The sequence below is a fragment of the Octopus bimaculoides genome, chromosome 4, assembly GCF_046866305.1.
Source record: "Octopus bimaculoides isolate indiv1 chromosome 4, ASM4686630v1, whole genome shotgun sequence".
Taxonomy (NCBI): Eukaryota; Metazoa; Mollusca; class Cephalopoda; order Octopoda; family Octopodidae; genus Octopus; species Octopus bimaculoides.
Window position 1 is genome coordinate 10,740,389 of NC_142931.1, and position 17,798 is coordinate 10,758,186.

Below are 17,798 nucleotides of genomic sequence, written 5' to 3' on the forward strand. Positions count from 1 at the left end.
ATGTCAAACAACGTTATTTTACCGCCAGCTTTTACAACTTCAAACATTTTGTTTTTTTCTGTGAATAAGAATCTAATTCTAAATTTAATCACAATCAACCGATGTATATCTAGAAAATTTCGATCATTATCAATAGAGTAATGAACGTTATTACTTTTGCAATTGTTGTTGTTATTATTATTGGTATTATATCTATTAATATTATTATTATCATCATCATCATCATCATCATCATCATCATCATCATCATCATCATCATCATCATCATCATTATTATTATTATTATTACTATTAGGGAGTGAATGAGAGAGCAGTGCATGCCATCAAAGTGACACTGGGGTAAAATATACGAAGCCCAGTATACCCATCATGACTACCCGTCTGATAAGGGTACACCAAGCACATGCATCACAACCATATGTGTGTGACTGGCGATCTCATATCAAGATAAGCAGTGAATGACCTTCCAGGCGAACCTTAAAATTTTCTTCAGGACCGCACAACAGGTCTTTGAATAAGGATTGTTTAAAGATGTTGAACGAAGCACCCACGTTTCCAGAAATTAATTATTCAAACTCAAAAAGATTCCTCTCAACACATGGCTATGATGCTCCCCCACTACTTCTGCTCGTGATCAGAGATGCACATACCGACAGCCATCAAGGAACATGCTCAACTGGTTGAGGTCAAACAACTGACAAGCAAAGCTGTGGTATTAAACAGAATATTTGCAGTTGCCCATCTTTTATACCAAAGCAAAACATGTACATGTTAACACTTCTAATCAATTAAAATCAGAAGCCATGAGAGCCACTGCCTGGTACTACATTAGGGTATTTATTATTACTATTATTATTATTATTATTGTTCAGTAGTTTTATTTTTATAACGTCCTTTCACTTCACTACCGAGCGCAGCTCTGTGCGCCTTGGGTATGTGCTGTGGTTTGCTGTGGTGCTTTTATGTTTACTGTATTGAAAGTGTTTTGCGTAGAATGTGTGCAGTACCCAGTAGTGCAATTTTCTGTATGTTACATATATTTGTAAGTCCTGGTATTTTTGTTATGTATTTGTCTGAGTATTTTTTAATTATACCTAAGGCGCCTACTATGATAGGAATTGTTTCTGTTTTTAGACTCCACATTCGAGTTATCTCTATTTCCAGGTCTTTGTATTTTGAAAGTTTTTCCATTTCTTTTCGAGAAACGTTGTCATCTGCTGGTATTGATACATCAATTAGAAAGCATTTTTTTCCTTCATGATCTTTGACAACTATATCTGGTCTATTTGCCTTAATTTCTCTATCTGTGTGTATTGGCATATCCCAGAGTATGGTTGCTTTCTCGTTTTCTGTGACCTTTTCTGGCGTGTGTTTATACCATCTTTTTTCTGTTGTTATTCCATAGTGTTGGCATAGCTTCCAGTGTATATAGGTCCCAGCTCTGTCGTGTCTGTGAATATATTCCTTCTTAGCCAGGACTGGGCAGCCAGAGATAATATGATTTATTGTTTCTTGTCGATCTCCACATATTCTACAGTTACTTGTTATATTTCTTTTCATTATGTGTTTTTGGTAATTTCTGGTGGGGAGGCTCTGGTCTTGTGCAGCAATTAAAAATCCTTCAGTCTCTGCTTTGAGTCCTGAGCTTCTCAGCCATTGCTGGGATTTTTCTCTGTCTATTTCTTTCGCATTTAGTTTAGCCCAGTATTTACCATGTAGGGGCTTTTCTTGCCATCGTTTTATCATGGTCCGTTGTTGTTCTAGCTTTAGTTTGGATTTCATTTGTTTTATAGCTTTTGTTGTTTCTTCTTCTTCTTCTTCTTCGTATTTGTTAGGTAGATTGATTTCTTGTTTGTATTTGTCAGCTTCCTTAAATACTGAAAACAGTTTTTTGTTTTGCTCGTGTTTTGTGGCTATTTGTATTAGCTTCCCTTGCTTCTGGAGTAGGTATTTTTGCAGTCCTATGGTGGTTATTTTATAATAGTTATAATAGTTTTCTAGCTGTATAAGACCCCTGCCACCTTCTGTGCGTTGTATATATAGCCTTTCTATGTCAGATTTTGGGTGGTGCATCCTATATCCTGTCATTATTTTTCTTGTTTTCCTGTCTATTTTACATAGTTCGTTTAGTGTCCAGTTAAGGATGTTGTAGCTGTAGCTTATAACTGGGACAGCTAAAGTGTTGATACCCATTATCTTGTTTTTAGCATTGAGCTCTGTTTTTAGTATTGATCTAACTCGTCTATAGTACTCTTTCTTTATTTTTTCTTTCATTTGTGTATGTTGTATCCTATCTAGTTCATTGACTCCTAAATACTTATATGGTTGGCTTTCGTCTAGTTCTCTTATTTCATTGGCTTTATCTAGTGTTATATTGCTACTTTTAACTAATTTTCCTCTTTTCAGGGTTGCTTTGGCACATTTTTCTAATCCGAATTTCATGTCTATTTCCTTGGTAAAGCCGTGTACTGTCTGTAGTAGTGTTTCTAGCTCTTTGTCGTTTTTAGCATATAATTTTAGGTCATCCATATATAGAAGGTGGCTGACTGTTTTTCCATAGCATTTGTAACCGCATCCAGTTCTATTTAGCAATTCGGTTAAAGGTGTGAGTGCCAGGCAGAACAGGAGTGGAGAGAGCGTGTCTCCCTGGAATATTCCTCTTCTAATGGGGATGGCTTTCGTTTTCACAAGTCCCTCTTTTGTTTGGAGCTGTAGCACTGTCTGCCATTTGTTCATTGAGTGCTCTATGTATTTTATGATAATTGGTGCCACCTTGTTTATGGCTAGTGTTTCCAGAATCCACGTGTGGGGAACACTGTCGAAAGCCTTTTGGTAGTCCACCCAGGCCATACTGAGGCCTTTCTTCTTTCTGCGGCTGTCTTCAGTTATGGCTTTATTGATCAATAATTGATCTTTACAGCCGTATGAGCCCTTGCAGCATCCCTTCTGCTCTTCTGGAAACAGGTTGTTATTTTCCAGGTGTTTACTCAATATTATTATTATTATTATTATTATTATTATTATTATTATTATTATTATTATTATTATTATTATTATTATTATTGCCTTTGTACAGCTTCTAACGCTGGAGATTATCTGCGGTGCTAGCTGTTTCACTAGCAGTGAACTCAGGTAACACCTCTTATTTTTTGAGCACTTTTCGCAGTATTCGAGCGGTTCCAAGCATTGCTGTGTTAGGAGAATGTTATAAAATTTGTGTATAGTGACATGGTTTTTGGAGAAATAACCGGTTTCACATTTTCTTTTCAAATTTCTCAAATTTTAACCATACAAATCGTCTGTAGTTTTTTTTATTCTATTTTGTTTTTTATACATCCAACCACATGCTTTCACATACCAACTCTCTCACCCTACCCCTACCTCTACCCCACACTCCACCCATGCCTTCCCCACCTCCCAACACCCTCACATCACACCACACCAATACCCTTGCATCACACCACGCACACCACACCAATACCCTCGCATCACACCACGCACACACTACAACTGACCAACTACTTTCTCCCTTTCTCCCTTTCTCCCTTCCCCCATTTTCACACTACATACGTCAAGATCACCAGCAGTCTACCTCCCACACACAGCCCCTCGTTCCCGATCACCGTTTGTTATCTCCCCCTTTCTTAGCTCTCCTGAAATAAGAATTTCTAACTTCCGGTCAGTCATTGTTATGATCGGCCATTATTATGATTGACCGTTGACTGAACACTATTCAATTTTTTTTCTCCGTGTTTTTCTCCTTGTCTCCGTATTCTTTCTGTTGAAGAGCGTAGCTCGAAACGTCAAAGACTTTCCGTATTCCCGAGCGTCATACTAATATATACTTTTGTTATTTACACCACCTGTCCTCGTCTGTTGTTATTTTTTGTATATTCTCCCATATATATATATATATATATATATATATATATATATATATATGCCCACTGCCTTCCTATAGAAAAGACGTGTTTTTTCTGTCTCTTCTCTCATGCGCGTCTATCTAGCGTTCATAATAATTTTTCTATCGTCTTGGCTCAACAGCTCTCACTGTTTGTTTTTACTGTCTTGTTCTCACTGTCCTGTTCTTGTTAACACTTTCACCCTCCGCAAAAAATTCCAAATTTTATTTAATTTGCTTTGCAGGAAGGACTGTTCCAACGAAGTCGCGTATTGTCCTTGCCTTCGAAACACGGAGTAGATGGAACAGGGACAACTGACGAAGGGGTATACTCTTTATGTTGCATGTCTCGTTTCTCTGTTTTTTTCGTCGTTAGAAAACTGTTCGTTTTCTGTTTTCGTTTTTATGTTTTCGTTTCTCATTGTGTTTAAGGTTTTTTTGATGTCATGTACCCATATATACATGTATGTATACATTTAGATGTAGGTATGTACATATATGTATGGATATATGCATATATTTATATACTATTTATATTATTATTATTATTATTATTATTATTATTATTATTATTATTATTATTATTATAAATATATATATATATATATATATATATATATATATATATATATATATATATGTATGTATGTATATATATGAAATTTTGAATTTAGTTCACGGACCCCCAGTACTACCATTGCGAACCACCAGGGGTTCGCAGACCCTAGGTTGGGAACTACTGGTATAGGCAATCAGTTCTATCTCAGCTACATCAAAATCGAATCGATATGAAGGAATAACAACGTTGTTTCTTCTCTCCTGCAATTTTTGTTTGGTCTTACATCAATATGAAACTTAATATTAAATAAAGCAGAAAAAGAAAGAAGAGTAAAGTGGAATGTGAAAGAGGAGGCTATAATTAATTGTTTCTTTTTTGTTGGGTTTGTTTTTAATTTATATTGCGTGTTATTTTACCTTTTTTCATACTGGTGATTAATTATGATGACATTTCAAGAATCCTATTCTAGGAACTAGCATCCTGCAGCTTGATTTCACGATGAATTGGTAGAATCGTCAGAGCGTCGGACAATATCTCACGACATTGGTTCCAGCTCTTTAAGTTCCGAGTTCAAATTTCGCTGAGTTCAACTTTGCCTTTTATTCTTTCGGGATCGATAAAAAAGTTCCGGTCCAAGGCAATAGATTTGAGGAATAATACGAAGCAAATCGGAGAAATTGTCCAGCCTGATGCCTTGAAGTATTTATTCCGGCTCTATGCGTTCTGTTTTCAAATCTCACCGAGGTCGACTTTAGCTTGTTTTCGTTTCAGGGTCAATTAAAAAGTACCAACGCAAAGTAATAGATTGAAAGAATTGTAAGAAGCTGATTAGAAGAATTGCCGGGATGGCTGTGTTGTGGTATTTGTTACGGCTGTTCACGTTCTGAGTTCAAATCCCACCAAGGCCTACCTGGGTGGTAGCGTTAACCCATTTCTCCATTTAACACCTCTACCTGCTATATTCGGTGGCTTAAGCAGACTCCGCGCTCTTGCAAATATTTAGATCAGGTTTCCGATTCGAAGATACCGTTTTCCTCTTTCTTCTTTCCTCTCTACCAGTATCGGAGACCCTAGATCATGGACACTACCTTTCCTCTTAAAAGAAAAATGACATTTGACGGAAGACAACCGACTTGGAGAAAAAAAGTATTACAAAGTGGCCTTGAAAGCTAGAAATTTATCGACTCCGCTGCTTAGGAAGATAAAATTTGTGTTCGAATTTACTTTTGGAAAGACGATAAATTTTTAATGTACTGGGCCGCAAATTTAATATTACACTTTTCAACCAAAGCGGCATATATCGGTTGTTTTATGCAGACGACATGCCTAGGAGCGAGACTTAACGAGACAAACTGTCTCTGTCATAATATGAATCAATTTGCAACAATTTTAGCTCGTTTAATTGATGGAGGCCGCTTTGTCTACAGTATCGTTATAGAAATAATAATAATAATAATAATAATAATAATAATAATAATAATAATAATAATAATAATAACTAGAACAGCAACGGACCATGATAAAACGATGGCAAGAAAAGCCCCTACATGGTAAATACTGGGCTAAACTAAATGCGAAAGAAATAGACAGAGAAAAATCCCAGCAATGGCTGAGAAGCTCAGGACTCAAAGCAGAGACTGAAGGATTTTTAATTGCTGCACAAGACCAGAGCCTCCCCACCAGAAATTACCAAAAACACATAATGAAAAGAAATATAACAAGTAACTGTAGAATATGTGGAGATCGACAAGAAACAATAAATCATATTATCTCTGGCTGCCCAGTCCTGGCTAAGAAGGAATATATTCACAGACACGACAGAGCTGGGACCTATATACACTGGAAGCTATGCCAACACTATGGAATAACAACAGAAAAAAGATGGTATAAACACACGCCAGAAAAGGTCACAGAAAACGAGAAAGCAACCATACTCTGGGATATGCCAATACACACAGATAGAGAAATTAAGGCAAATAGACCAGATATAGTTGTCAAAGATGATGAAGAAAAAAAATGCTTTCTAATTGATGTATCAATACCAGCAGATGAAAACGTTTCTCTAAAAGAAATGGAAAAACTTTCAAAATACAAAGACCTGGAAATAGAGATAACTCGAATGTGGAATCTAAAAACAGAAACAATTCCTATCATAGTAGGTGCCTTAGGTATAATAAAAAAATATTCAGACAAATACATAACAAAAATAGCAGGACTTACAAATATATATAACATACAGAAAATTGCACTACTGGGTACTGCACACATTCTACGCAAAACACTTTCAATACAGTAAACATAAGAGCACCACAGCAAACCACAGCACATACCCAAGGCGCACAGAGCTGCGCTCGGTAGTGAAGTGAAAGCACGTTATAAAAATAAAACTACTGAACAATAATAATGATAATAATGATAATAATAATAATAATAATAATAATAATAATAATAATAATAATAATAATAATAATAATGGATCCAACTTGTACAAATGCAAAACAAAAGTCAAACATAAAATAATAATAATAATAATAATAATAATAATAATAATAATAATAATAATAATAATAATAATGATAACTTCATTATTTGGTTTGACTCAGGTTCGGTCTTATTCCTGGTAGGACTTAGATAGGCAGCGGATTACTCTCTGTAACCTTGGTTATCCATAAATTTTCTGTAGACTTTCAAGTGTTTAGAACCTTCCCGATAATCTTTGTTGTCCTTAAGAGTCAAACTTTCTGAAGGAGCTCTACCAGGAATTCTATTCCAATCTCCTTCAGTCATTTCTCTATATCTTTGTTTACTAAAGCGGCGAGCTGGCAGAGTGGTTAGCACGCCGGGCGAAGTGCTTAGCGGTATTTCGTCTGCCGTTACGTTCTGAGTTCAAATTCCGCCGAGGTTGACTTTGCCTTTCATCCTTTCGGGATCGATAAATTAAGTACCAGTTACGCACTGGGGTCGATGTAATCGACTTAATCCCTTTGTCTGTCCTTGTTTGTCCCCTTTATGTTTAGCCCCTTGTGGGCAATAAAGAAATAAAAAACGTTAGCACGCCGGGCGAAATGCTTAACGGTATTTCGTCTGCCGTTACGTTCTGAGTTCAAATTCTGCCAAGATCGACTTTGCCATTCATTCTTTCGGGGTCGATAAATTAAATACCAGTTGCGTACTGGGTCGATCTTATCAACTGGCCCCCACCCCCAAAATTTCGGGCTTTGTGTCTAGAGAAGAAACGAATGTATCTTTCCTTACTGTTCCCAACGCACCAATTATTATAGGCACGACCCTTACTGTTCTCGTGCTCCTCAAATTTTAATGGATTACATCTTTTTGCTTTGTTTTTCGTCCTCTTTCTTTACGATCCTGGAATCAAACAGATATGAAGGGTCAATTAGTAAGCAAATTCGATTTTCCTTATCTATAATTATTATGCCCGGTCTATTATTTGAATAGTAAAGTCCCACGAAATCTTACATTTGTCCGACTCCAGTAGTCTTTCGATTCGATGATTGTGTTGTACCATTTCTTGCCGAGCGTCTTCCTGACACCTAGGGCAGAGAAACGTACTGTATTATTATTATTATTATTATTATTATTATTATTATTATTATTATTATTATTATTATAAGGTTGTAGAACCGTTACCGATTCAGACAAAAAGCTCAGCGGCATTTCTTCCAACTTCAGTGTTTGAATAACGCCGGGGTCAACTTTGCCCTTCATTCTTTCAGAATCGACGAAATAAGTACCGGTTGAGAACTGGGCTCAATATAATTGACTAGCTCCCATCCTTAAAAAAATTTAAGGCCTTGAGCCTATAGTAGAAAAGATTATTAAGGCGGCGGCGAGCTAGCGGAATCGTTAGTACGTCGGACAAAATGCATAGCGGTATTTCTTCCGGTTTGATGCTCTGAGTTGAAATTCTGCCGAGGTCAACTTTACCCTTCATTTTTTCGGGGCTATAAAATGAGTACCAATCAAGTACTGGGGTCTATATAATCGATTAGCCCCTCAAACAAAAATTCAGGCCTTGTGCCCATAATAGAAAGGATTATTATATAATAATAATAATAATAATAATAATAATAATAATAATTATTATTATTATTATTATTATTATTATTATTATTATTATTATTATTATTATTATTATTATTATTATTATTATTATTATTATTATTATTACTTCTGCCGTAGCGAAGGCGGAATTATTGTTTTTTTCAGTCGTGTTTGTTTGTTTGTTTGTCCGTGGACGAGATATCTCAAAATCCACAGGATGGATTCGGATGAAATTTTCAGGGATGTTTGGCCTCGTGACTGGCACGAGCTGATTAGATTTTGGGATCGATCCGGTGCCGGACAAGGATTCTAGATTATTTTTATTGTTTTGTTTTTTTTTCACTTAATTTTTGAGAGCCGTCAGGTTCATATTTAGTATTCTCGTTTGTGAGAGCAATCAAGTTTATTTCAGATATTTTCATTTTAGAAATCATCTCCGGTTAATCCCTGAGAGGACGTTGGTTTTGCCTTGGCGGAGGTTTGCGCTCTCTGAGCGCTTTTGTTATTATTATTATTATTATTATTATACATTCATATATGAATATTGTTATATACTCATATATGAATGGATGTTATTTTAATGAAACGAAAATGAAGCGTCAGCTTTTTTATGGCTAAAAGCTTTCTTAGCAAAACGTTCATTTGATATTTAAGATCGTTGGCGGATAAAAACGACGGAAATACGATATCTGCATTAATTAAAATATATATTTCATTAAAAAAAAATATCAAATAAAGAATTGTGAAAACACTCTATTAAGATCTGTACTGAAAGATGGCGGAGGCGGAGAAACAAATTGTCAAGTATTGTATTGTGCTGCATTGTTTTCGAACGGAAATAATACAAAGGAATATTCCAACACAAATGAAAATAGAATGAAAAATGTAATTATCTTAACTAAAATTTTAATGATTTCATAACTGAAAGCAATTGTTGTTCTTCAGCCATAGCGTAGTCCCAGGGGCGTAGAATGGGTTGCTAGCGTCTGAAAGAAGGCAAATGTTGTGGGAAGAGCTTGTTATTATATTGTTATTGATATTAGTAATGCGACGGAGGTGGCAATGCGGCAGATCGATTGTCGCCCATCCCCACAAAAATCCAGGCCTTGTGCCGATAGTAGAAAGGATATTAGGAAGGCGGCATAAGGCGGCGTAAGGCGGCGAGCTGGCAGAATCTTTAGCACGCTAGGCAAAATGCTAAACAGAATATCGTCCGTTTTAACGTTCCGAGTCAAAACCCGCTGAGGTCGACTTTGCCTTTCACCCTATCAGGATCAATAAAATAAATACCAGTTGAACATTGGTAGGTGGGTAGGGGGTTCAACGTAATTGAATAACCTCTCCCCCGAATTTGCTGGCCTTGTGCCAAAATTTGAAATCAATATTAGCAAGGCGGTACAAGGTGGCGAGCTGGCAGAATCGTTAGCACGCTGGGCAAAATGCTAAGCGACATATCGTCCGCCTTTACGTTCTGAGTTCAAATTCCGCCGAGGTTGACTTTGCTATTCATTCTTTCTGAGTAGACGAAATAAGTATTAACGGAGCCCTGGGGACGGTATAATCGACTGGACTCCTCTCACGAAATTGTCGGCTTTGTGTCAGAATTTGAAACCAATATTCTTTTCTACTCTAGGCTTCCCAATCACAAGGTTTTGGTTGGTTCGAGGTTACAGCAGAAAACACTTGACCAAGGTGCCATGCAGTGGGACTGAACCCAGAACCATGTGATTGAGAAGTAAACTTTTCACCCCACAGGCACAAAATAAAAGCGTCGAACTATTTTACATGAATTTGATGAATTCTTAGCTTCGTTTAAAATAATTTTGGAGACGATTAGAAGAGTTAAAGAGTCTGGTGCATATTGTAGGACAACATCGAAGATTACGATCTATCAACGATGTTTGGAAATTGAAAAACTACAGAAAAAGAAAATGGTTTCTGACCGTTCAAAGAAACAATTTGTTCTGTTCTTAAGACATTGAATTTGTTTATTCTCAACTATTCTCTCTCCTCTCTCACTCTCCTCTCTCCTATCTTTCTCTCTCTCCTCTCTCTTCTCTCTCTCCTCTCTCTTCTCTCTCTCTCTCTCTCTCCATCTGACTGGCTGTCTGTCTATCTTGCTAACGGTCTTGTGATTGTGAGCGTGTGCGATTATGTATCTGCATGTGTGTATATATGTATGAACGTGTATACATGCTTCTGTGCGCACATGTGAATATGTATGCATATATGCATATATAATCACATATACACGCTCTCTCTCTCTCTCTCTTTATATATATATATATATATATATATATATATATATATATATATATATATATATACACATCATTATATATATATATATATATATATATATATATATATATATATATATATATATATATATATATATATATATATATATATATATACATACACACAGATACACACATATACACACACACACATATATATATATATATATACAAATATATAGGATATACATGCATATATACACACACATTATGACTAAATATTTGTATATATATATATATATATATATATATATGAGGATGTTTGCATGTATGTAAAGAAATATGCGGGGAGACCAAGAAACATATGTGAGTGCGCGTGTTCGTATGTGTGTATGTATGTAGCATGCGTGTGTATATAAGAGAGCAAGTGAGTCAGTGTTTGTCATGTGGCATCAATCTACCATATTCTTGGTTAAATAGCTAAAAAAGAATTCTAGTAATTTCTATGACGTTAGTTTAACAGCGGCGAATGAGTAAATTTAGTCACTTTACATGTTGCCTACAGAGATGATGATGACGATGATGGTGGTGGTGGTCGTGATGTTGTTGTTGGTGGTGGTGGTGATGATGGTGATGATGATGATGACGGCGATAATGATGGTGATGATGACAGCAATGACGACTACGATGATGATCAGGAAAACGATTATTAAGATATTGAATAATAATAAAGGCCCACGAATTTATTACCGTGAACTACATTACCTGTAAATAAATCGAATGTAGATATTCATAAGCAATCATTTAACCTGTTAAAAACCAATCAAAACCCTTTCACATCCCGGGACTGTCTTGCATCTCTATAAAGTCACCAGTCGACTTTGCATTCAATATCGATTTCAAATTTTGGCACAAGGCCAGAAATTTTGGGAAGGGGGTAAAGTTAGTTATATCGACCCTCAGTGCTCCGCTGGTGCTTGTTTCATCAACCCTGAAAGGAACAAAGGCAAAGTCGACCTAAGCGAAAATTTGAACCCAGGACGCTAAGACGGATGAAATGTCACTAAGCACATTATCCGGTGTGCTCACGATTCTCTCAGCTCACCGTCTCCACCTTGCATTGAATGTTACAGCCATTTTGGGGCTGGTCCATACCGCGTTTCTTAACTTGCTTGATCGAATTCAGAAACAAGCTGTTAACGTGGTGGATCCTCTTTTTTCTATTAGTTTGGAGTCTTTGGCTTGTCATTAAACTACATCATCCATTTCTCTGACGAATCTTCTGGTCTCGTACCCTCAAAACCTTTTAACATATATCATCAATTTCTCTGTCGAACCTTCTGGTCTCGTACCCTCAAAACCTTTTAACATATATCATCCATTTCTCTGTCGAACCTTCTGGTCTCGTACCCTCAAAACCTTTTAACATATATCATCCATTTCTCTGTCGAACCTTCTGGTCTCATACCCTCAACACCTTTTAAATGTATCACCCATTTCCTAGACGAACCTTTTGGCCTCGTACCCTCAAGACCTTTTAACATATACCATCCAGTTCTCTGACGAACCTTCTAGTCTCGTACCCTCAAGACCTTTTAACATATACCATCCAGTTCTCTGACGAACCTTCTAGTCTCGTACCCTCAAGACCTTTTAACATATACCATCCAGTTCTCTGACGAACCTTCTAGTCTCGTACCCTCAAGACCTTTTAACATATACCATCCAGTTCTCTGACGAACCTTCTAGTCTCGTACCTTCAATGCCTTTTAACATGTATCGTCCTCTTCTCTTCTCCCGAGCGTCAATTCTGTTGAGCTTTCTGCAGCAAAATCCTTCCAACACTCATTCTTTTCATTATAGAATCGAACGATACATTACGAAATATCGTCCTAAGTTCAGCCTACCTAAGACGACGACAACTGACCATGGGTTAAACAACAATAGCAACAACACTAACAATCTGTAAGAAATATTTCACTGAATTTAGATCAAAAAGAAACCCTAATAAGAAAATGCTGTATTAATAGCTCCGTTCTTGTAAGCCACACTCACATAAAATAATGTTTAGGTATAATTTATGTAAATGTATTCATGTTTATGGCATTTACTGTTGGGAAATTATTGGGTTGAAGTAGTATGTGGGGTTGTTTTATATCTAGCGGTTTTCCAGACGTGATTTTAACCTTTGTGCCTTAAGGAGCGCCCATTCACACGTATACACGCGCGTGCACATATATATATACATACATACGTACATACATACATACATACATACATACATACATACATGCACACACACATACATGCACACACACATACACACATACATATCCTTTCTTTGTTGGCAGGAAATCTTGAAATAAACTGAATAATGACACACATACATACACACATACATACACATACAAACATAGATACATACACACATACATACACATACAAACATAACACAAACATAATTGAAGCACTAGGTTTTGTTAGTAAATGCTTAAAGGAGAATCTGGATAAACTGGGATTTTCAGAAAGAGGAATCAACCGGCTGATTATTACATTACGAGTCCAATCTGTAAGTGGAACAGTAAAAATATGCAAAGATGGAGCCTTGTATCTTTGTTGGAAACCGGGTCCCTCCTCAGTGGAAGATTTATAATAATTTTTTTAAAATACATACATACATAGAGCTCTAAATACCTAAATCTGGGATTTCAAATTATTCCTGCCTCTAAACATAGTATTTATTTTATATATTTTTGTTCTTTTGTCATTTTTAAAAATATATTTCTCATTTACGTCTGCCTTCAGAAAACAAACACCACAATTTTTCGCAGAGCGATGAGTAAAGCGACCTTCACAGAGTCGATCGGTTTACTAAAATTACAGCGAAACCTCTTTGAAATTCCACTTTACCATTTAAAAAATGGATGAAAATAATAGATAAAGTAATCCTGAATAACAACGTTGCTAAATACGATGAGGTGATCACGGTTTCGAACACTGGTTCGTCGTAGAAAAATATTTTTGCCCGTGCGGACTTACGGACGTCATCGGGAAAAGACGGTTAGTTTATACAGCAGTAAAGCAACAGTGTGTGTGTGTGTATGTTTGCGTGTGTATGTGTGTGCGCATCCATATATGTATGTATATTTGCATGTGTATGTATATGGGAATATATTATATATATATATATATATATATATATATGTGTGTGTGTGTGTGTGTGTGCATATGCGTGTATACACACGCACATACACACACAAGACATTAAAGAAGATGGAGAATTATACATCCAGACAGTTTTATTTTATTATTCATTATTACAGTCTTTTATACCGTATATTCTCTTTAAACTCCCTTTCGACGTATGTCTCTGTTACATGGATATCTTGTTATGTGGAGTTCATTTGCATCCTGTTGAGTCGGCTGCATTAATATTTCATCTTGGCTAAACATATCCAAGCGGCTTTATTCGAGGCGTTGCCGTTAGCAGAGTTTGAAGTGAACTAATATATAATGGTTTTGACAGACTTATATTTTAGATAGTGGACATTTGTGTTGATTGCAAGGGATAGTAGAAGTATTAAGAGAAAAATATGATACGGCTATAAAATACTTTATCAATTTAAACCCAGGATGACTCTAATGTTTAGAAGTAGTGTCTAGAAAGGCTAAATACTAAACTAGGTCAGAGTATTTTTCGTCCACTAGCCTTGAGCGAAATGGATAGGTATAATTTCTGTGCGTCGCTAAGGCAGTTAGAACTTAAAATATAAGATAGAAAGAATTTGCTTCTAAAGCCAGGGGTATAGGCCACAATATGGTAGATTACATCTAACTACAGTGAGATCAGAATTATTGTCTTGATAAATCAACCTTTGATCTAATGTATATATATATATATATATATATATATATATATATATATATATATATATATATATATATATATATATATGCATATCTATGTATGTGTGCTATTAGTAACACGTAATCCGATGTAACTCGCTGCAGGGTCGGACTATCGACGGCTAAATCGGCAACTCTACCAAGAAGGCTGGTTTTCGTTGGACACCCTGATGGATGAAAGAAAAAGGACCAGTCAAAGGGTGGATAAACTCTGTAGAATCAACGGCCATCCAATAGTTGGGAGCGAGAGGCCCCTTGTCTTTGTTAAGACATCTCTCGAAGAAATGGAAAGCTCTGATGTAACACCTGCCATTTCGTTTGCATCCAACGATGTAGGGTGGTTCTACTCTTTTGTCAAAAGTCGTTTTGAGAGAGTGAGTGATCACATGCAAAACCTTTCCTTACATCAAAAAGCTTCAGGTACAAGCGTTGCTTGATTTTTAACTTCTCTTATTTATTGTAACAACTGGGTTTTATTTTGTCAACTTCGAGGCAATGTTCTTCACTCTGACAGTATTTAAATTTAGGAGGCAGATTGGTATAAATGTTATGGAGAAAAGGGTCATAAGCCATCACACTTTTATTTTTTAAATGTTGTATGCTGTCAACTTAATGTGACGGTCCCCTGAAGGGAATAATACTACTGTTGGTTAGACCTAGGAAACTGCACTGTTTCCTGTCGGACTTGACACATTTCCTGTGTCCTTATGTTTACGAGCAAAGACTCAGAAACTAGTCTCTAGATGCAGGCTTAGCTGGGTGGAGGTGCTTGTCTCCCCCTTGTAAACATAAGGACACAGGAAATGTGTCAAGGCCGACAGGAAGCGGTGCAGCTTCCTAGGTCTAACCAACAGTAGTATTATTCCCTTCAGGGGACTGTCACATTAAGTTGACAGCATACAACTACTTCATCGTATCACTACTGCATAAATCTCCCTGAGAGATTTAGAAATGTATTATTTCTAAATTTTATTTTTTACTTTTAAAATTCTAATCTTGGGGTTTTCTAATTTTCTTTCCTTTCACAGGGGATTCATCAGTCCCAAGAAAATAAGATGTTAATAAGGTGACAAACTACTTTCTCTTCCATCTTTTATAATGCTGCTGAGGCATTAATTCCGTTAACTGTCTGCGCATGTGTCAAAATGTTATAGCTCCGACATCCTTAGATATAATTACTCATGAACGTTTGCATATGCCAGCAGTTTTCAGATAGGTTTTTTTAAGATACAGACCCCAAATATTTATGGGAGACTTATGGGAAAACCCTTCAAACTTGACAACAGAAAAAAATCTATATACGTATATATATTTTCGTTTTAATTCATTTAAAAAAAATATAACGAAACCATTTCGTACCAGACTAACAGATTAAAGAAGAAGCCTCTAGAATATCATGAAGAATCTGATCACATATGGCAGCCAAGTAACAAAAGTCTGCAGATTTAATGGCTGATGCTCAGAATTTTAATTTCCTCACCATGTTAACGTTTGCAGAATTTAAATCTTTGTTTCATTAGAAATATTTGACGTATCAACGGCTGTATCAAATGGATTTGACACCCAATTTGTTTTTTGACATTTTTTTTTGTTTTTTTAGTGATTTGTATTGCTCTGCACAAAAGTATTTTCCGGTATTAAATTGTAAAAGACGAAGATTATATGCGATATTATCGAAGATGCTGCTGTATTTTTTAAAATCAGCATCTATCGTGGGTGTCTGCATTTAAAGAAAATTACAGAAGTCTGTCTTCCTGACACCTTCTTCCCGAAGCCTTGGCAGATCCTCCATATCTTGATTATTTGAAAAATAAGATCTCGCCTTTTCGTTGAAGTGATTAATTCGGTGTTCAAATATGGAAGTCAGGTAATCCTATGTTACATGGCGTTCATATTTGAAGTCATATAACCCTATGGGATGATTTACTTTAAAACTTCGCAGAATCGGGTTTCGCATTGGTAACAAATATCGAAAATTTCAGTAAGAAGTTTGAAATCCCAAACTAGAAATCTCCCCTTTTTATGCCACTAAAGTGGAGGATTTAGCAACAATGCCGTGTATTCGGCCTCCATTTCTTCACAAAGTCTCTAAAACACTCGGAACCGTTTTGAATGGATTTTTACACGCTTTACAATATCAAATAGTTTCATAACCCCCATTAACTGCCAACTTTTTTATTTATATTTTTTGGCTTTGCTAAGTGTTTTAGGAGTTAAAATAATATATGGTATTTAAATTTTCTTCATATGTGAATTGTTTTGAAAATTATGATAAATTTTTTGAAAAGTCCCAAATGGGGATCGCTGAAAAAAAGCATATTTATCCTTTTCTATTCAATTGCAATAATAAACATTTTGGGGGTTTTTTTAAACTATAGTATCAAATGCGAATGTATATGAAATATCAATGAATGATATAAGTGGGAAATGCCAAAAATAAATAAATAAACCTTTTCGAAACAGTCAACAGTTTTGTAGTTCAAAAATTGCGATTAATGACATAAAATGTCCTCTAGAATTAGCCAGAGCTAATAATGACCTTAACTACTAACTATTAACCTTAACTACTAACTATTGTTAGTATGTATGACCTTAACTATTGTTAGTATGACCTAAACTAGTATGTATGACCTTAACTTAGTATGTATGACATTAACTATTGTTAGTAGTATAACCTTAACTACTAACTATTGTTAACTACTAACTATTGTTACTAACTATTAAACCTTAACTACTAAATATTGTTAAACACACCTCTGCAAATGCAACGTACATAAGCAATTCGCTTTAAATACAACGAACAACCGGCAGGGAGACAGTTCTTAGCAGATCCCCAAATGGGGCTCATGGCAGGCAAGGGGTTAAGTTGATACTTTTCCATTCCAACAATATTTCCCTGTAAATAATACAGAGAATGCTGATGCATACGGGAGAAATGTGTTTCACTTGCATCTATAACACTTTATCGAATACTCATCATTGCTACAATCCTGTCAGTAGTCAGGAACGAATTTTTCTTCCGAAATTCGAGTTTTAACAACGAAATTATCAGTCGAGGCTATTGGAAAAAGCCTCACTAGTGTTTTTTTTCCCCACCAATGTCAATATTTTTTTCGTTGAGCCCCAGGAC